Genomic DNA, 22,476 nt, shown 5'->3' on the forward strand with positions numbered 1-22,476 from the left:
TACCATCTTTTTTTGGTCACCTAATTCCTGTTGCCATTAGTGCCTAGTGGCACTTGTTTAAAAAATATTTTTTCACCCTTATACTTAAATTCTTGCAGGAAATTCCTCCCTGAGGAGGAAGAATTTTTAGTTTAGAGAATGGCATCCAGTTCTCATACAGCACTTACAAGTGAGCCCTTCAACAGTGGCATGCCAAAACCAGCATCGTGCTGCTAAGCTCAGTTCATTGAATTTACCAAGGGAGAGAGGCCAGGGTGGGGAGACTTTACAGGCACTCAAACACACACTGTGCGTGCCATATTATTGTACCATAGTATATACTGGATTTGGTAAACAACAGCTTAATTAAGACCTTTTTTTAGTACTTAGAATACCTATAAAAAGGGGAGAATACCTATAAAAAGGGGAGAATAATAGAATCTGCTATTTTGGGTCTGTTGTGCCAATCTTAACGATTTGTTTCATAAATATGTATTCATCCACTCATGCACAACTATTTAAATATATATTAAAAAAAAAAATCTTTCTAGTGACTCACAGCCATAAAGATGAATACCCATTTAGTTTGTTTATTGTCAGGGATGTTAACGCCAGCACTCCTTTCCTCCAAGCTCTTTGTTTCTACATTACGTTTGAAGTATTTTTCATTTAGAATATAAGTTCCTGCAGAAATTAACTGTAACCTCTTGCATATTATAAGAAGAAAAGTGTGGATTTTTTCATCCTCGCTTCTACCTTGAGACAATAACAACATAAATTTCAATTTAAGCTGTTGTCTAAGAAGGGCCCAGATATCCCACTGATTGGAAGGCTATTAGATATTTTGTAGCATGGGGCCTCCAACATAATGTTGGATGTTTTAAAGGATAAAACTTGTTCTGCTCACCATTTCAGAAGCTACACCACCACAATATGACATCTAAGAAGTAGCTGAATAGCTGCCAGTATTTCTGGAGTCATAATGAAGCTGTAACAAGTCATTCAGACACTGCTATACTTAATATCTTGCACTGGCCAACTATTTTCAAATCATTAACTGAAATTTGCTGCCAGAGGCAATAGTTCCCAGCTGTGTAACTGATTCCCAGGAATCAGATACAGACAAAAGTAACTCTGTGTTAAAAAAATCACTTTGGCCATTATCATATTGATTATATATTTTATATTTATCTCTCTATCTAAAATGATATATCTGTCTAATTCTTACCAAAAAGTTAATGAATTATAAAGAGAAGCTGAGGAGTACCCCTCTTAGGATAGTATAAATTGTACATCAACAGTAACACATAAAAGGAATCACTTCTACTTCTACAGTTACAACCTTCACAAGCATTCCTGGGAGCTTTAAAAACAAAGAAAATTCAAGATAGGAGAAATGTTAATCTAGTATTTACTCTTTCTCTACCTGTCATGTACTAAGCAGAATAAGAATTCTGTGTATCATCTGCAGTTAAATAGTTTCATTTTTTTGTATTTGAATGAGCTCATTCTTAGAAAAGCAGCTTTTTCTTTCATGCCTGCAACAAGAAGGAACATATTATGCAAGCATGTAATGAAATGTCTTTATCATCTAAGGCTATTCATGTTAGAACAAATAAAATATTGCAGTTGTCTTCAGTGAAAACTCAGCTGACCCTTTGCTAGCATAACATCTATTATGCAGCTCCCAATTAGGTTTCTGTAGACTTGATTAGGCTTTTTATTTCAAATAATAGCAATAAAAAACTTAGCTTTCACATGTGAAAATTCTTCATTAATCAACTCTTTTTTCTAATAATTCATTTGCTACTTACATAAGCATTTATCGGCTAAAAAGCAATGTTTTGGTCGCTGGTGTTATTTCACCCTTTGTGGAGAACTGTTCCCCTGAGTCATGCAGTATTAATTCTGATATGTGTGAATGCAACAATATAAAAAATGATGTAACAAGAAAAATAATTAGTACTTTATGCCCCGTTTGAATAGTCAGGGTGTAAAAATTTAACCAGGGAATGGAAAAAAAACCAAACATTAATGAGGCAATTGTAACAAGCAACAGCGAGCCAAAGTCACTGTTCTTATTTATGTATCAGTTTCCATTACCCAAGCAGTACTAGAAAAGAGAGATTTGCCAGTGTGAATTAATTAGATATATATAACGCTATTTGTAATAGAGAAAAATAGATGTATTTAGAGAAGATTGAGAAAAAATTAGATGACATGTATACTAGGATACATAAGAAGGCTGATTCTTCCAGAAGAAATTAATGGAAGTGAAGACGATTGTCCAGTACAGTATAATAGGTGTGATTAATCTGTAGGCATAAGAGACTGGAAAGAAACAGTCACTGCAATATTTAAGAAATTTAAAGGAAATATTTGAAAGGAACTAAATGGCAATAGTATTTGGAATCATCTTTGGGTGTAAAACAAATTTACTTAAGCAGGGTTGTGAATATATTAGCAGGAAGGAAAACAAAACACATATTTGCATTGAATTAGAAGCCAGTTTTTAACTAAACCAAGACCCATGGTCAGAAAAATATAATCATTGTACAATAGAAAAAGAAGTGGTCTTGATGGGAAGGTATTGGACGTTTTAGGTGGGGAAATGATGCCTTAAGTTTTAACTTCCGTATTTTTCAGATTCTGTGCTGCCTAGACCTGTAGCTCTGAGCTTCATTTTAAGTGTTAGTAGGTTCTCTTCACAGGGTGGGTAGACAAAACAATCCTTTTCCAGCTTGAGACCAAGGACAGCAACCGTTATATGTTTCAGGACAAAAGGTATAAACAATGGTGAATTGAAGAGAGAAAAGGAAGGAGGATAGGACTTCATAATATAAAGCTATTATTGGACAATTAACTCCAATATGAAAATGGACCAAAACTTATAAAAGTGTGAGACCTTGTGACTGGTCGTCCATTTTGTGACCATTTTGTATCCATCCTGGGTGCAGCCCTGGCCAGGGTCTTGTACTGCTCAAGGTGTATCCATTGAGGCCTTTTAACAAATACCTACTATATTCTCTAGTCTCTGTTCCAGGTCAGACTCTCAATCAGTTTGATTATGAATGTTCTCAAGAAGAACTAAATGATCAAAAATGCAGAATAAATATTCAGGTTGACATACAAATGGTTACTTCCATGCATGCTAAGAAATGTAGAAAATTAAATCTAAAATGGCAAATATTCCTACTCCTCTTCCCTCCTCCCTTACATAATATTCTCTACATTATTTTCATCAATTACGCAACTGTGAGCAGATGAATAAGTGTTACTATTTTCTCACTGGGAACTCTGATCTCTGAAAGGTGGAGGGACACCACCAGCCGGCAGGTTGAGGGAAGGGATTCTGCACCTCTGCTCTGTTCTGCTCTTCTCTGGTGAGACTTCACATGCATTGCTACATCTATTTCTGTCATACCCAGTGCAGGACAGCCATGGAGAGTTAGAGTGAGTCTAACTCTACCTGTTAGAGTGAGTCCAGAGCAGGGTCACAGAAACAGTCAGAGGGCTTTTCTCCTATGAGAAAAGGTTGAGAGAGCTGGAGTTGCTCAACCTGGAGAAAACTCTGGGGTGACATTACAGCAGCCTTCCAGTATTTAAATGGGGCTTATAAGAAAGATGGAGACAGATTTTTTAGCAGGGCCTTCAGGAACAGGACAAGGGGTAATGGTTTTAAACTAAAGATGGGTAGCCTCAGACTAATAAGGAAAAAATGTTTTACAATGAGGGTGCTGAAGCACTGGCAGAGGTTGCTTGGAGAGATTGTAGATGCCCCATCCCTGGAAACTTTCAAAGTCAGTTTAGATGAGGCTCTGAGCAACCAGATTGAGTTGAAGATATCCCATGTCATTGCAGAGAACTGGTTCTAGATGACCTTTAAATGTCCCTTCCATTCCAAACCATTCTATGATTTTATGGCAGAGTGCCTAGAAAGTGAGTGGTAACCTTTACTCCAGTCCAAGCAACTGTTCTTAATATTCTGCCTATGACTGGTGTTATAGACATGGGTATAATAATTTTAACAACCAAAATCCTCCTATTAATTTTTTTTTATTGACTGCACAGTCTTCTATGTGGGGTTTTTTAGTGGAGAATATTTTAACTTATTTTGATAGTGGTTTTTTTTTTGGTCTTAATATTCTTCTCTATATTGTCAGGGGTACCCTGATTATATCTGAATAGTAACTGTAGTTAATATTTGTGTCTTTAAGCCGAAACCTGAATTAAGCATTGCCTAATTTCAAAGCTGTTAATATTTTTTGTGATCTGACAAGTTTAAGTTTACAGGTGAAAGAAATGACATGCTACAGTCTGGATCACATAAAGTTTTCATGCAATCACATTGTCTCACATTATATTTTATTTGTAAATGAAAGTGGTTTTGCACAATGATTACTCTCTCTGAGTGATTTCAGCTAAAGAAAAATAGAAATAGGTATTGTGTTGATACAACTCCACTGAAGCATGCAGTGATTTGAGACAATTGAAGGTGCAACTGGGAGACTGCATTCAAATTCACTTGAAGTGCAGTCAATGTAGCCTTGAGGCTGATGAATATGGACAGTATATAGGCCACAGGACACAGTAAATTTGCATCGTTTAACTGCCTTCTGAATCCTGACAATATATAATTCATTCATTACTGAGTTGCAAAAGATCTGTTTATTCAAATATTAAGAGCAATTATACAAAAACTCAACAGGCAGGAGATTACATTGACATCCACTTCATTGTGCCACTGGCTTAATGCCACTGGCTTAACACTACCTTAAATACAGTCTGATTGAAATTTTATTGACTATATCAATGACTTTCATTCCAGCATGATTTTGTATTGCTGATACATTTTCATATTGTATTGAAATTACCTTTTAGAAGCTGGATGAACAGATGCAACCACCTCCACTAGACTGGTGGGGGAATGATTGCAATTAGCTTCACATTTGCACTACTCCAAAAACTGTGCATTTCTAAAATTCATGGGGGGCTATATTTGACAGAAAGATTGAAGCAATGACTGCTCATGTATGTTCTACTGTCTTATTTATGTTCTCAATAGAAAACAATATATTTGGGCTTTTAGGGAACACGAGGCAGAGAAGAATAACAAGGGCAGGGAAAGGCAAGAAGGAGCTCCTTTCCTTCACCTCCTCTGCCCCCCAGTAGCTGGCTCAACCAGTACAGTTATAAGCTCAAATAAGTCAGCAGAGCTTGTCTATGCTAATATGTGACCAAACAGCCTAACCATGAGGCCAAGCTGTATTCCAGGGTAAATTTCTCTCCTGTGTAAAATGCTGCTTTTCAATTAAGAGGCTTTAGTGTTCATTGGAGCAAGAACTGGAGCCTGCACATGAATCAACCTTTTGTTTCTTCCCTCTCCTTTCTCTTTGTCCCAGTGATTATTTCATTACTTTCTGCTAGGGTAATTAATTGAAAACCTTCAGCTGGAGAAACTCAGAGCAAGAGAGATATGTCCCTGACTATCTGGTAACATTGCAATTAGGGCGCTCTGCTGAGATGGAAAATACTTCCATCAAAATGCAATCAGATATGGAAGAGACATTAACTGAGTCCTGGCTGAGCACCCTGTCAGCTCTGCAGCTGTGCTCTGTGGCAGAAGTGGACAATTGTGGGGTTTTTTTCGCAAAGGCTTCAGATTGCTTTGAGCTCATCTACAAGGTCCTACCCTAGACGTCTAATCTCTGTATCCCGCTGTCACTGAGATGCATCATAGAAAAAGGGCAGCTTTACTGTAGGCATTTCTGTCACCCTGAACAGCAGAAATGTAGGCACTTCAGAGCTTTGCTGGGTGTTTCGATGCTATAAATTCTGGTGACTTCATCCGGGGTGTGCCAATGCATCTTGCTGAGCTAGAGGAGGAGCTGTGGTAATATTCTCTCTCACAGCACACAGCAATGTGCTGGGCATCATCCTCCTCCCCATACAGAGCTGCAATTCAATGCTTTCTCTGAGATTCCAAGGTTTACTACACAGCATACCACTGTAGACAGCCATTTCCTATTTCATTAACAAGTTACTGAGCTGTGTGGCCAAGTTCAATGGGTAATCTTATACTTAGGGTGACAATTAGATTTGTCATTACTTATCTGTTTTGGGGAAAACGATTCATTCTGTGTCTCAATAGGACACCAGGCACAGATGCCTATGAGACATGTGTAATTCAGAAAAAAATTATGCTGTCAGAAAATTCAAAACAACTCCTGTTCAATCTGTATCAAACAGACTTATCAAGTGTCTCATTATATATTTAAAGGGAAAGAAAGAAAAATTAGGTCAGAAGCTATGATACCTAGTCAGAACAATCTGCAGAATCACTGTAAAATGCATATGTGAAAAGCACAAGTGAATCATGGCCTGGGGAGCCTGATTAAGCTTTTATAAGTCTGTTTAATGCACTGGTGACCTGGTAGTTTGTAGATCCTCCATTTTCCTTGATGTTTAGCAACTTTGTATTTAAAAAAATCTGAATAAAATAAAATAAATCTTTATGGAAAAGACCAGCCCATAAGATTGCTTTTTCAGTTTCTCCCTGAAGGACTCTTTCCACGTCAGTGTGCTTTCATGCTTGTCAGTACATGACTGTCTGAAGGGCTCCTGCAGTGCTGAAAGTGACAAACATACATCTCCATAACTAAACCTCACTGCTGGTCAGAATATATCATTTCTTTTCCTGTCTGTCATTTTTGTGCCCTATGCCTTAGAAACACTTTGAAAGCCACACCTTGTCTCTCTGCACCAAGGGGCTTCCAAAATGTTTCTTGCAAATTTATATCATTCAAATGAAATGAGAATGAGCCTATACATAACCACTGAGATTATACACAGATAAATTATAATTTTCCATAGATTTTGTTTCAGATCTTTTTCTGTAGATATTGTCAATCAGACTTAGACAGAATCTGGCTACATAATGGAGCCCTGTATTGACATAGGAAGTAAATAAGAAGCAGATTGGTCAGCTGTGAGGCTTTTATAATTTGTCTTTTATACCTTATAAAAGTACATTTTTCTTGGAGGTTATAAAACCCACCACCAAAAGAAAATCTGTTCAATGTTATCAGAAACCTGTCACGACTGCTGAAAGCATTTTATTTCTCTACTATAGTCCTCTTTTCTTTAAGTCCTTTTTATGTTTTATCTTTTCCATAAACTCACAGAGACCAGAACTTTCCTCAGGAGAACTTTCTGTACTTTTAATTTAATTTAGTCTAATATTATTGGCTTAGAGATGATAGCTTTTTTTGTACTTTACAGAGAAACAATGGCTCCAAACTTTTCTAAGCCTAAATTGCCCACAGGATCCTGTCCCAGATAGGTGAGTAATTGCATAACCCTGTGTTTCACAAAACATCAAATTTTTAACTGTGATGAAGAACACAAAATACCATTTGAAGATCAAGAAAAGCAAGGTAGAATCAAAGGAAAAAGCACTGTTTTGAACATTTTTCAAACCCTAGGTACCTACCAGACAATGTCTCAAAGAAAATTGATCACGAAGAAGATAATCACTTATATAATTCTTAAATGTCATTAGATAGGTGTTACATATTTGCATTTGAACTACATTAAATATCTATAAATGCATGAAGTTGCCATCACCTTTTGGATTTAAAAATTTAATGTATTAGAACTCTTTGAAAGATGTAAACTCCAAATTTTGTTAATGGGATAAACAACACATGTAGGCTCGTGCTGCTGCATACACCAGTGGTCATTTACATATGCCAAAATTGAACACAATAATAATTTTTGATTTTTTTTCTTTCTGTAAGGTTTAAAAAAATCATAATCTCTTTTGTCTCCATCTTCCTCAGGACTGTATCCCTAAACATGAACATGCCAAGAATTAATACACTCTAGGACTGACAGTTTGAATAGTTAATATTAGTGCAGTGGAAAGAGCATTAATATAGTAGTTAATAGCCTTGAAGAAAAAGTACTAGACCATTAATCTCTTCAATAGTTTAATCTACTCTACACTTATCAATAGCTAGGAATAATTGTCCCATGTTAACAGGTCTTACTAAAAGCCGTGTCTTTGATTGAGGAAAGCTTTCCTACCCATTCAATTCTTAATCGTTGTTTTCAAGCATTTCATTAATATTTTAATTTCCTGTGTTTTAGAGGTGTTTCAAAATCAACATGAACATATTTAAATACAAAGTAGTCCCAAGGCAGTTTCACAGAACTGACCCAGGCTTAATGCATGTGTCAGTTTGATAAAGAAGCAGAAGTTTTTCAAAATGATGTCTTAATCCTTAGTCAGACCAATGTTGTATGCATTATATTTTTCTAGTAACCCTTCCAATAATCTCTTATGACACGTGTGTGTCTCATTCACAGAGAAAATCTTATTTTCTATTATTTTCATTTTTCAGGAAGAAAAACTTATGCTTAAAACAACTCAGGATTTAGAAGATGCAAGTTTAAAAGGGAAAAAAATACTTCGTAAAAATCAAATTCCAATACCATCTGCTCTTGAAGTGCTCTGAGACTAGAGGAGTCAAGCAGTGCTGGCAATCAAAGTCTATCCTGCAAGTGACTACATCAACACTGCGAATAGAGCAGAGTGCTGAAGCAACAGTCAGAAGCAAGTGCAGGCCCTAAAGAAAGAGGTAATGAAACCTTCTGTGGCATTGCACTTGTATAACTGAACCACAGACCTGATCTATAATTCTAAATAGAGGTAAAAAGTAATATCTGATCACTATAAAAGAACAATATTTCTATGTAGTATTATACCTCCACATGTCTCTTGTGAGAGGGAATTGTGACCACACTAGGAATTGGTTTATCATTGCCTTTCTTTAGGATGGCTGCTTAAAGTTGCTAATTACTTTCAGGAAATCCATTTAGGACAGATTTCTTGTTAAGAAGTACCAAGTACAATTCTACAATAGAAATTAACATTAACAATAGAATCCTTTTAAATATTATTCATACTGAGAAAAAAGTAAATTGACAATGCTTTCAGTCAGAAAAAATATTTTCTGTCCATGGCTCTAAAGTATTTTATCAGAAAATCCCTCTGACATATGACATAGAGGACAAGAAAAATCCCTATTCCACAATCCAGACTAGCTTGAAAAATATGATTCTCTGGGCATGGAACTGTGCAGTTATGCCTGAGATAGAGCAGGCCTGTGTGCAGGCTTCCTGTCCAGAACCATACAGAATGGGTCGGAGATCACTCCTACCATCCTTCCACCCCGTGGCCTTTTGTATCTCACATCCCTTAACAGAGAATTCTTTTGAACATCTGAGGACATTATTGCTAACTATTCAAAGGAAAAATATGTCCTAAATGTAAGCCTCAGAACAAGTCCACATTAGTGCATAAAATCCTTGGCATTATTTACAAATCACGTGCAATGAAATAGAGTTGTAGTCAGACCATTAAATACTTTGGAATATTTGCAATATTTGTGATTGTTTTATTGCAGTTGCTTTGGTTTTCTTTTTCCTTGAAATTGAACAATAAAGTTTGAAAAAAATTATTTTAGTGTTGGAAAAATACCCCATTTCATGATTCACTTACTATTTCTGCAAACCTGAAATCTCAGGAGACTACAAGAAAGATTATTTTGATTAACTCAGACACACAGTGGCAAAATGTAATTTTTTAATATTATATTTAAAATTATACTAATATACTAAAACAACCCCAATAGAATTACTGTGATGGAGGCAGCTTTCTATATCTCTGTGGTCTTTTTTCAATTCTTTAATGTCACAGTGTGTCCTTGCTAGATCTACTGATACGCATTTGAATACTTCAGGAGGAACACTACATGTTAGCTCAGTTTCAAAGGTTTTCCTGAATAGATGCATTCCCCGCCCTCTGCTTTGGGAACATTATTAAATTGAGTAAAATATAAATTGTCTTGTGGTTTTTTATAGAAATGTCATCCTAATCCACCTAAAGAAGAAAGAAAAACAACCATTATTTCAGCTGAATACTTTGTGTTAGAATACCAGAAAAGAGATAAAATAACTTATAACAAAGGGGAAATACAAAACAAACAAAACAATAAAGAAGTGAAATACTAAATAAGGCATATGGAAGACAAATGGAGATTAAACTAGTTTGGTTGATTCCTGGTGTGCTATCCTGAAAACTGAAAGAAATAGGATAATGAAGAGAGATGTGGTAATCTCAGAAGTAATTTCTTGAAAAGAGGTAAATATCTGAAAGAAGAATTTTCTTAAAAGTGCAGCATGAACAAATTGATACGTCAAAAATAAATGTGTCAATCACTACCTGTCAGAAGCGAACGGGGCTTAAGAACACAATTTCTTAACAAAAATACCAAAAGAAAACCAAGGGAGTACACAAGAGAGATGCTGCTTGCAAACCAGAATATCTATCTGGGAGATCACAAAGTTAGAAAATAGCAATAGAAGGCACCTAAAAATGCTATCTAAGCCATTTCTGCATCAAAATATATGGTCCACTAAATCAAAATTGTTCCTGAGAGATAAGTTTTTAATCTCCTCTTAAAAGTGTCCCAGAATCCTAAGGTCTGAGAAAACTGTCTTGAAAAATAGACAAAAATCCTATGCCATTTACAACAGTCAGCTTAATAATATCCCAATCAATTACAAAAGCTATCATCAGAGTTAAGGCTTAAATTTGAGAAGGACCAAGGGATACATACCAACGTGCTTTTCACAATAAGTTTTTGTAGTCTAATTTATTTCCATTTTTCCTTTAATTACTTTGATTAATTAATCCTCTAGATTAATTAATTATTTAATTATTTTGAAAAAATTGAGTTGCAAGTACATAATTTTTTTAGAAGCAGCAACACAGAAATAATGTTTCTAATAAAGATATTAGCAAATTTTTATTTTTTGTTTATATAGTTGTACAATTGTGTTTGTAAAATATGTTGGCACACTAGAATTTCACTCAAAGATTATTATTTTTGCTATAAGATCACTTATATCCTGCTCATTTATTGGGGATGTTATAGACACAGCCGACACTCCTTTTCTATTTTTGCAGCACTATTTATCCATGATGATGTGGTTTTATTATCAAAAATGGGTATTTGTATATCATGATCATTATCTGAAGATTATATTTTTTAATGTTTATTTACAGTCTGTCAAGATATTTTCCAATACCAAACTTGTATTTTGATATAAAAATGACAATTTCATATAACAAGCAAACTAGATCACTTGATATTACAGCATATCCCTTGAACTATTTAAACTCTGGGTTCAGCTCAAAAGTGTTCTTTTTTCTCTCCTGTGTTGTAAGATTTACCATATCACTTTCTAGCACTTCAATTTTTTTTTTCTGAACAAATGTACAAATCTGAAGATGCCACAATTTGAGCATTATCTGATCGAAGCACAAGGAAAAAGAAGAGTTACTGTTGTTTCCCATAGAAACTGTATTTTCCCAATTTAACCAAAATGCCAGCCCATTTTCTCTAGAAATTAGTTCTAAGTCTCAAACAAACAAACCAAATGAAAAATTTTTCAAGTCAAAATCTCTCAGATATCTGACTCAAACACAGAGCTTAAATTTTGTTGCTTATTTCTGTTTTTAATTGTAAAGCCCAGTGTTTTAAAAAAAACAAAGGACAAAACACTTATAGATTACTAATAGGAGGGTTCCTTGGAGATGCATTTGTTTGCAATTTGCTGATGCCATTCTGCTTTATCATTAGAGGAATTTTATAGCAGAACATACTCCTGTTAAACAAATACTGGAACATTTGGTTTCTTGCCTTTAGAAGAAGGTACCAGGCAGCAAATTCCTTGCTCCCATCTTCAAATCATGAATTTGTGGAGAAATTTAGAACCTTGTGGAATTCGACAGAGGACAAGTTAAGAAAGAATGTTTGGGTTTTATATGGGTAAAGAACTTAATAGAATGTGAAAACTAGATTATGGCTCTTGAAAATGAAAAAATCAAGTAATAAAACAATGGTGTCTAAAATAAAGCAGATAAGCAATTTATGAGAAAAGGACAGAGATATAATAAAAAAAACCAGCTGGGTGACAAGCTAGAAGATAAATGAAGAAAACCCAGAAACTGAAAGAAGCAATTGATAAAATACTGGAAATTCACAAGAAAATGATTAGGCAGTACAGATGAAAAGGTGAGTGTACCTGGGGGGAAGCTGAGAAAAAACCCATAATCATCTGCTGTACACACTTCAAAATCTTTGCTGGAGGAAGATGTCCTGTTAATTTTGAGATCTGTATTTATTAATATAATTGACATAGAGAGGCCTAAAGGAACAACTAACTACCCTGCTGATGTGCAGGTTGCTTGTTGATGCCTTGCAGTTGTTTCTCTCAACATGTAACACTGGGGAACCGGTTCTGCAAAGTGCTCCTAACACGTAAGTTCAGCACTTCACTCCAGCTTCTTCTGCAGATATTAATGTTACAAAATGCCTCCTTCATCATTTCACTACTGAGCCAAGCAATAAAGTTTCACCTTTCTGCTGATTGGATCAATGCTACAGATCAGCTGTGGAGAAAACAGGCTGCATGGAAGGAGAAAGAATCAGTCTCTGTGGCATCTGAAGCTTTTTCCCTTGTTCTGTTAGTGCAATACTAATGTTAGGATGAGAATACTGAAGGCCCTAAGGACAACATGGACATTATGGGAAGGATAAATCCTCCTCATAGATCCTCTTCCCAGGGCACAGAGCAGCCATCTGGACAGTTGCTGTGTTAGTCTTTATTCAGAGATGCTGTATGTACCTCAGGCTCTGTATAACCATGAGGGTTTACTGATTACAGAACATTTTCTGATATTAAATACTGTACTTAGAGTGACATAGCAATTAATGACAAACACAACTGAGAATATGGATTCCATTGGGCATGGGAAGCCATGGTTTTCAAATCAGTTGCCGATTCTGTAATCGCTGACTTGAAAGTCCAGCTGTGATATGCAACTGTAGAGCACTATAATCATTTGAAAGCTATTTGAACACACGGACCATGAAAAATAAATGCTAATGAGCTATTCATCTCATCAATACATTTTGTTGTCCTTTTCACTGACAGCTATCACCAGGATTGCTATGGTATGTCTTTCAGAATAGTAAATACTGTTTTATTTGCTATGTGGGTCAGAGAGAAAGAGCCCCATAAATAAAAAGCTTGTACTTGACACAGAAGGGTCGTTAAGCATTGTGGTATCTCCTTTGCAGTGTGAAAGATAAAATGATTCCATTTTATTGGGGAAATAATTGAATTTGGTAAAAAGAATCATCTCCACTTTCAAAATTATTTACTCTCAATTTTCTGAAACAATGCATTCCTGTAGGAACTAAAAAGAAACTTGACCAAATTTCCTTATTTTTCAGATAACCGTAACAAGCAAAACACAGTGATGCCTGGAATGATCAAGTCTATCTACATATACATAGGAAAAAAAGAATGTTTTGAGTGGGTATTTTAAGTACCTTTAGGTGATTGATTTGAGTAGAAGTGATTATTTAAACAACCTTAGACAGCTGGCTGAACATACTTCCTGATTTCTCCTGGAAAACTTGGCATCTGAGTCAGAAAGAAAATAGCCATGGGAGATGAGGTATAACAAAGAAAAACTTTATCTTCTTTGCCCACCCTTCTTTCCTGACTCTGGTAAGTAGGCTGGTTTCAGTGAATGATCTCTGTTCACCCCACTGCAGTGAGGGGTGAATCTGGTGTGCACTTTGAATAACATGAGATAGTGAATGCTCCCCAGAAAAGTGCTCCCTTTACTTTTAAGTTGATGGAAAATGATCACAAATGAGAGCTGAGAACAACTTCATTTTAGTATTACCTAAACAATGAAAAATTGTCATTCTTTACTCAATGGTATCATGTTCCTGTGAATTTCTAAGAAAATTAGAAAGAAAGCATAGTAGGTAATCTTTGAGTTTATGACTGCATTTGAAATATCAGTGACGAGTCCTTTATTTCTACAAAAAGCTGTTAAAATATTCCCTCAATGCATTTTTTTTGACATTTGGAAAATGGTGGGAGTAGTTATTCTTTACTATTATTTCAAATGTATTGTTCAGTACGTACAATTGTCATCTTACATCTATCGAAATAGAGTGGAATCTTATATCAACTGCCTTCTGCTAATTTTTTTTTGTTTGCTGGAAGAGTTCAGTTTTTAAGGCTAAATTGGGAAATCAAACCAATATTTTCCTTCATATATTAGCCTTATATTTATTTTCACTATTAATAATGTGTCTATTATACATATTTTCTTTTGGAATTATACTTTAAAATTGGGGTACTGTAATTTAGAATAATGTAGAAAGTACTTTGGTGCATTCTCACTGAAAGAGATAAGGCTGATAATAATAATAATGTTTTTTGAAAGGCATTGTTAAGGAAGAAGTATCAGTTCCCCTTATATAATTCAAAGTTTTCCACAGCTCTGTTTTGAACAGTTGTGAACTTTACTTCTGAACTTTCAAACTTCGAGCTGGACACCTTCCAGCAACATAGGTAACACTGAAGTTTTCCATAGACTGATTTTGCCTGTAATGGAGTTATTTTTCTTCATGGCAGCCTGTATGGTGGTGTGTTTTTGAATTTGTGATTGAAACAGGGTTGATAACAAACCAATTTTGGGGCTGTTGATGAGCAGTGCTTGCACAGCATCAAGGCATTTTCTCTTTCCTGCTCTATCTCCCTCAAAGATTGTAGGGTGGGAGTGGGCAAGAAGCTGGCAGTGGACACGGAGAGCTGACCCAAGCTGGCCAAAGGGAGGTGCCACTCCATATGACATTGTGCTCATCTATAAAAGGAAAGCAGGAGGAAGTGGGATCATTTATGGTAATGGCTTTCATTTTCCCCAGTAAATCTTCCACATGCTGGGTTTTTTCCTGAACTGCCTGGACATCTGCTTGCCAAAGACAAGAAAAATCATTTATTTGCTTTGTCTGTGCACATATTTTACTTCACTTATTAAGCTGCCTTTATCTGAATCCATGAGTTTCTCTGAGTTTTGCCCTTCCAAGACTTTATTCTAGTCAGCTGGGAGGGGAGTAAGTAGGGGGTTGGGGTCTTATGATCAGTGTCAGTGTCACAAATGCCATTTGTCTGATAATGTGGAAAAACAAGGCTGCCCATTTGGTCAGTCAGACTTCGGAGAAGTGAGATCAGCTGGGGACGCCAGAAAAAGTGAATAAGGCTGTATTTGAGCTACATATACAAAAAAGGGAGAATAAAGGGTCTTTTTTTTTCTGTTTGTGTCTAATGTTGGTGATTAGTATTAGGTAAGCGTGGTGGGGGTTGGGGAGCAGGGTGGGTGTGCTGGTTCCTTAGGCAAGCCAGGGTTTGATGATGAGACAGTGGATGAGAACAGACACTTTTTTTAAGCTTTCTTGTGAGTCCCTCCAGATCAACATCATCAGCAACAGAGAATACTGCAAGGAAGAGGCAAGAGGTGATGGTCTGGGCTACACTCACTGCTAAAAGACCTAGTTCCCAGTTTCTTTAGAAGAGGCAAAACAAGCAGAGGTGTTTATTTACAGGGCCAATAGTTTTTCCTATTTATGAAAATTATTTTTTTTAAAAATTTATCTTCCTCAATACTGAGAAATGATTTATCAGAATAAAGCTATGCAAATGTACTAGTGTTACCAGGTAGATTTTGTTTGTGTGGGCTTGTGTTTTGGTTTTTTGTTTTTATTACAACTATCCTGCTTTGCAGAGATGCATATTGAAAATAGAGAAAAGGAAATATAATGATGAAAAAAGTAGACCATTACCCAAAGCTCAAAGAAAGGAAATGCTCTAAGCCATGAAAAATTCAAGAGTACCATTTCTCTGAGTTAGGCAAACTGAGACCTGAATAAGTCTTGTATAAAGTACAGACAAATAAACGTCTGGACCAAACTATGGAATGCTCCACCACAGTTGTTTTCATTTTAAAATGGAGTAAAGTCCTGAAAGCTTGGGTGTCATCCATACAAATTTTGATAGCACTATATTTTTTTCCACAGTATTATTATCTTATGAATTCATGTAATTTCAGATGTATTTTTTTTTAAAGCAAGTGAAATGTCCAATATTCAAAAAGGGTAATGATTAACATTTACAGCAAGATGTTAGAAGGAATTCAGGGAAAGGAAAGAAAAAATCTGAGTGTTAGAGGTATGTAGACAACGTCTTGCAAGGGTGATATGCATTGAATTTACTAGATTTCAGTTAAAACTTTGTGGATATTATTTCTGGTTTTTCCTTTTTATTCTATTCCCTTGATGATACATTTTACAGTAGGCAGACACACACTCACAGTGCATTGGAATAAGCTTTTAGCCTGCCTTCCAAAATACTTACTCTTCTGTATTTTTCAGGTGGTATGCATAATTTTTAATTTTTATAAAGTATAGGAAAACTATTAGTACATCCAAATGCGGCTTGGCATTCAATAAATTTAAATCTTATGAAAATTCAAGCCTGCACTACGGTGAATGTCATTTCTGTATGCAGAGAAATTTCTTGGCCAGATACACAGCAAAGATCTATGCAAAAATATGTCTAATTTAGCTGCTTCATGCATAGATCATAGGTGGTTGGCTCTGGCACACTCATAAGTATCCAATTTAAGGTCTCCCCATGCAGTTCAAACCTGGATGGACCTAAAACCATTGTGGCCATATTGGACACACATGAGCTCTTTCTTTATAGTTAGAAAGCTGTTAACAAAGAGTCCAACATAATGTATGTTGTCTCTCATTGTAAGCTCATTTATCAGAAAGATAAAGGAATCCTCTTGCTCATCAATGTCCAGCAAAAGGCCAATGGACCCCTGGAAGGACCTACTGCCTTAATTCCTCCATATAGTTCTTTATGCTTATCTTCAGTCCTCACTGAATTTTAATTTAATGAGTTAAATCTGTTTCTCTGATCTATCAAGAATGCTGTGAATTCTAATCCTATCCTCCAAAGTTCTTCCAAACATTCGCATCAGATTTTATACTGAAATAATTTATTCCATAAAGAAAAACATTATTGGAGATATTTTCCACTGTCTTGTCCACTACACATCACTGCAAAACTCCCCTAATGTGGCCTGAGTGTATGTTATGAATCAGGAAAGTCACTGTCAAAAATTAGTGACTACACGTAATAAATTCCACAGTCATTTGGCCATGTGTCACCTTGTTATTCTTTTCAATCAAATTCTCATCTTTCAAAATTGATTCAGCAATTTTGCTTATAGTAACTCTTTAATCCAAGTAACTTCACACAGAAAATAATACTCTCAAGTGATTTTTCCATTCTTTTTTTTTTTTTTCTGGAAATTGTAACTGGATATGTTAATAATTTCACTGTTTTTAAGATTTAGAAGTGATTCAAACTATCAGACTTGTGTCTTAAGGGTGTGCTGTATCCTTTTTTTGACTACATGAATTTTCATTGGTTTGAGACAGGCAGACAGACAGTGTAAATTTATTTCCAGGTACTTGAAACTATAACCTACTGAATTTCTCTCATAGAAACAGCCTTCACTGACACATCTAACCTGTTACTTGGCAACCTTGACACATTAGGTATTATCTGCCATTGATGTCACTTTCTCCCCTTAAAAAAAAAAAAAAGGAAAAAAAAGAAAAGAAAAGAAGAAGAAGGACTGTAGCTTTAAACAGGAAAACCACAGCTGAGGTCTGTCTTTCTGAACCAGTGAAACAATTTCTGTTTTGACAGTTCATTCTGTCAAAGCCTATACTATTAACAGTTATTCAAATATACAGAGACTATACTTCTGATATCAAGTCAATAAATAGAGAATTATCCAGCAGCAGACACAGTAGAATTTTATATTTCATATTGCAATTAATGTTCAGTAACAACTTTTAATGTTGTCTTTTTCTGCACCTTCCTTTTCTTTGGAAGGACTAAAGAAAACGATCAATCTCCAAAGGCTGTCTCTATCATATTGGTATGAAGAGTGAACTATATATTGAAGTTCAAATAAGTATCATAGAATCTAGGAGAGAGGACTATAATATTTAAGCAATAAGTCTGAATTCTTAATGATGCTAATGAGTATTTTGTGCCTAACAACTCCAGCACATGCTGCAGCTCCAATTTATGTCACCTACTGCCAGGCAATTTACAGCTTCTATTCAATCCAAGGACCTCAAAGGTAGGTTTTATTTTCTTTTTCTTGGTACTGGAGTCATTAGGAAACCTGTCATTCAAATTTCAGCAGCCGGACTGCAGAAAGTATTTATAATCTAAATATTCACGTTTGATTTTCCTTATCAAGCCACTAATGATGCCTTGACTTGATATATATCACATGTGCCCAGATGAAGATGGTGGGATAGAGCAAACCCATGATTTTTGCCGCTTTCCTCATCTCCTCACTCGTTCAGCTGGATGACCTACTTTAGTTCAGGCAGTTCCACTGGCATTTATGGCAGTTTTATAAATCTCCCTGAATCTTATAATTGAATTGTGATATTACAGTTTTTCCTGAGATGAGAGGTACAAGAGCAGAAGAGAATACCCTAAAAGGTATAGGAAGCTGATATGATGCAAATTTTCAACTAGAGCTGGTATGATGTGTAGAAAACAAATTACAGAGGTAAGGCTTAAAAGAAATGTAATGACAGAAAAAAAAAGTGAGAACCTACCTTTGAAACAATGAAAATGAAAGCTTTTATGTACTAAATCAGTTGGACCCATAAGAGGATACTGCCATAGAGAGTGCGAAAAAAGTTGTATAATTTGTGTACAGTCAAAGAAGAAATGAAAATCTGAATACATGGGAAATGATTAAACAGAAAGATCAAGAGCTAGCACAAGTACAAAACTTTTCACAGGAAGAAGTCAAGACGAATTAGGAGTGTTGTGTTCAAATGATACCAGAAAGTGTTTTTTTGTCTATAGGAAAGATCCTCAGTTCTTCTACTTTATTATCTGCTGAGCCAAATAAGAAAACTGATTTACTTTATCTAACACCCACTGTATCACTGAAAAAGTAGGTACAAAATCTACCACTATCAAAGCTTTGGTGAATGAAGAAATGCTTGATACAGTAATGTTGGCAGTATTGAGGGATGGTCTAATATTGCTTCTGTATGTGATATGGAAGCACAAAGCAATGCTGAATGAGTAACTGGCTACTGGAATAATTGTGAGGTGTCAAAATCAAGGATAGATATCTACAGATTTAATGAAGGACTGACTGAACAATATTTGGACCAGAAGATCAGGTTTGCTGTAAAGAAAAAGAAGAATAATTGTCCTAGATTAATTCAGAGGTCATCTAATGCCAGCTGTGAAGAATACTGTCAAGAAAATGAATATTGATCTTGTAATTTTATCAAGAGGAATGACATCAAAACTCTCTATGTAACAGAGAAAATGCCCTTTAAAACTGGTTAAAATCTTCATATTCAGAATGGCTATTGACAAGGAACATGATCCTGTTCCTACAGGAAAAAAAATGCAGTAGAGAAAAACTACCCTGTCATTTTGAGATCATCAGATCAGATAAATCCAGAGCTTGCAGCTAATGTTTTTAAGAAATACTGTATTTTAGATTCCATGGACAGAACACATATTGCTATGAATACAAAGAAGAATCTGAAAATAGGGAAGACACTGAAAGTGAGGAATAGATTGAATAGAGTGAAGAGAATGGCTATAATTTTAGAATACAAAAACTGAGAATGTAAAAATTAGTATTAGTATAGCATGTAAGAAGAGTACAGATTAACTTGAGACAAACTTAGAGAAAATATTTTTATACTAATTATAGCTTTGAAATAATAACATTTCTATGTATAAAATTCATTTGAAGATCAATTTAAACTCCATATGCTCCTCCTTTCTGGTTGGCATGGTGCACTTACTTTTGATGGTGTGATTGATAGATTTAGATCTTGCCTACCTCTGTCACTTACATCCACTGTTGTGGAGCATCTGTGGCACTGTGGTCTGTGCTTATGTAACACTGAACTAAAACACTCTATTGAACTGGGTTATAAGACCAATGAAAAGAAGACCAAATGGTTTTGGTGTTGAATTTGCAACCAGCTGAATCATCATAGTTGAGAGGCCCTTGGGGCATAATGGAAAAAATTACATCTTGAATTAAAGGAAAGGAATCCATGAGCCAGTTTAACTACTAGAGCAGCATTGCATGTACATGTTGCCAATCAGTACTACTTTTTTCTTTTTATCTTTTTCTTTTTATATCATTCTTATCATATTCTAATTGCAGTTTCAAGTTATGCATGAAAACACTGATTATTTCTGTCACCAACTATTTCCACCATATATCTTTCATCAAATGCAATACCGGTGTTTAGAGATCATTCTCTCCAATTCAGAGTTCACTGATCATCATCACTCAACCTAGAATGCAAGAGTGGCACTGTTGCATTACTGGAGTTACTCTGCATGAGAACAGAGCAGTAGACAGAGGCACCAGACCCAAAGTAAATAATGGAAAGACTTTAGACAGGTGAAACAGTGAAATGTGTTACAGAATCAATATATTCAACCCATCTTATCAAATAGTTTAATTAGGATTTTTATTTCTTTTCAGAATATTATCAATATTCCAACTGCTTTTTCTTTGATCTAAGAAACAGTGAGTCTTTTTCAGCCTCATCCCAGTACAGATCTGACATCACTAAGCCTCAATAAAGAGAATCTGTCAGGTCCTGCAGCACTGAACCACAGCTTGTGCAGTGGTTCAGTCACATTTTTTAGCTATAGTCCCACAGACTAGCTATTCAAAAAGCAGGATAAGCCATTCATTAACCAACCACCAAGTTTAGGGGTTGTGACTTTAAGGGTGAACAGCTTTTGATTCATTTTCTTGTAAATAAGAACTAATGGTGTGGAATGCAAACTTAATTACAGGTTTGGTTAAAGAGCTGATAGGATAGTTTTAGTCTTTGTCAGAGTATGCTATCTGAACACTGGTATTTATTTTTACACAATATTTATGTGAATTCCATTGTGAGGGGATAAAAGTCAATATATTCTAAATTATTTTTAATTTAAATTTATGATTTATTTTCTTTTGATTTCTTTCATTTTGTGGACTGAAATTTCTTTTTAGAAGAATTAGAAGATGAAATTATTTTACCCTTACAAATGTTGCTTCCTAAAGAGACCTTAACCAATTTCAATATTAATCAAAATGATAATTTTTAAGTCCCTAGTTTGCTATAAAATTTTCTTTGATCAGACAAATCACCGCTATGATATTCTTTGCACACAACTTTTTTTTTTTTTATAAAAGCATTCACATGAAAATAAAATTAATCCAAGTTCTTCCAAAGCACAACATCTGTTGAAGTTTTACACTAACATGACAGAAATAGTTCACTGCAATACCTGGTTTTATAGGAAAGATTTATCTCCCTCCTAGGCAAACTAATTAATGAATGAATTACAATATACTTTCTGGCAAAAGTGGTCACAGTTATTGTTTGTTCTGAAAAGCTTTAAATTCAGGTTCATGCTCTAGAACTCTGTATATTTTAAACTAATTCACACATCATTTTTTTTAAGTTAAAAAACTAAAATAGTAATCTTCCTTCTATCTTTCAATAATTTGCTTGTATTAGAGTCCCTGAGAGGGATAATACTGTGTATATTGTTTGTTATCTTCTCATCTAACCATTTTCAAACAATTTTTTTAAAAGTCATGAATATGACAAAAAAAAAATGAAAAAAGTTTCTGGTTTTGATCTGATCCAACTCTAAGGAAAGTATTTTTCAGTTCATATTAAATGGATCAACTACTATACAGTGCAATTAATGCAACAGTTCCATGAAAGCCACAGGTGAGGAAAGACAAGGAATTAAAGCTTTTCAGACAAATAGGTTTCGGTGTAAAGCTTTGACATATCAGTTGCTAAAAATCAATTATTACATATTAATTACTGTGGCAATTCAAATAGCAAACTCTTTACAAAACTAGTTAACTGAAATACTCACCATGGAAAACCTTATTGTTTCCTCCTTCAAAGGAGTGGATTACAATAGGGTGACCTAGCGAAAGACAATGTAGGAAGATTATGAAATTAAATTCAGTAGAATAAGATTTTTGGCATGAAGAGGGTGGATTGAGATAAAAAACTCAACACTGTGATGATCACACTTGACAGATTCAGAAAGAGACTCATAAAATTTCTAGCTAATAGGAGCCAGGTTAAAAATAGAAAAAGATGTCTCTTTTTTAACAGATTTTTGAAACAGCATGCTCTGGATTTAACAAGTCTAGAGGGTTTTAGTGAAGCTACAGAAAAGATTGAAAGGATAAACCATGAGTTGCTAAAGAGATCTACCATACCTGAGCTGAGCAATTCTTTCACATGAAAGAAGTAGTTAAATCCTCAGAGGATGTTTCAGGGCATGTTTCTATAACTTGGTCCTGTTTCAAGTCCTCTGGTCTGCACATTTACTTTGGTTCACTGCTGGAAAAATAATGTTAGGTAGTAATGACTCTAG

The 22,476-nt window shown here is 35.1% G+C and overlaps 2 long non-coding RNA genes across 9 annotated transcripts in view; one reads left to right on the plus strand and one right to left on the minus strand.

Moving 5' to 3' along the window:
* LOC135299105 (uncharacterized) overlaps positions 1-15,263 on the plus strand; it is a 100,310-nt gene extending 85,047 nt beyond the window's left edge. For 7 of the 8 annotated variants that reach the window (XR_010361155.1, XR_010361160.1, XR_010361158.1 and 4 more), the window contains 4 exons: positions 7,261-7,321; positions 8,385-8,621; positions 9,907-10,186; positions 12,407-14,677. This is a non-coding gene — a long non-coding RNA (uncharacterized LOC135299105). The other variant, XR_010361156.1, reaches the window with a different exon arrangement.
* LOC135299107 (uncharacterized) overlaps positions 1-22,476 on the minus strand; it is a 50,237-nt gene that overhangs the window by 16,325 nt on the left and 11,436 nt on the right. The window lies entirely within an intron of this gene.

The sequence above is a fragment of the Passer domesticus genome, chromosome 4 (assembly GCF_036417665.1).
Source record: "Passer domesticus isolate bPasDom1 chromosome 4, bPasDom1.hap1, whole genome shotgun sequence".
NCBI lineage: Eukaryota > Metazoa > Chordata > Aves > Passeriformes > Passeridae > Passer > Passer domesticus.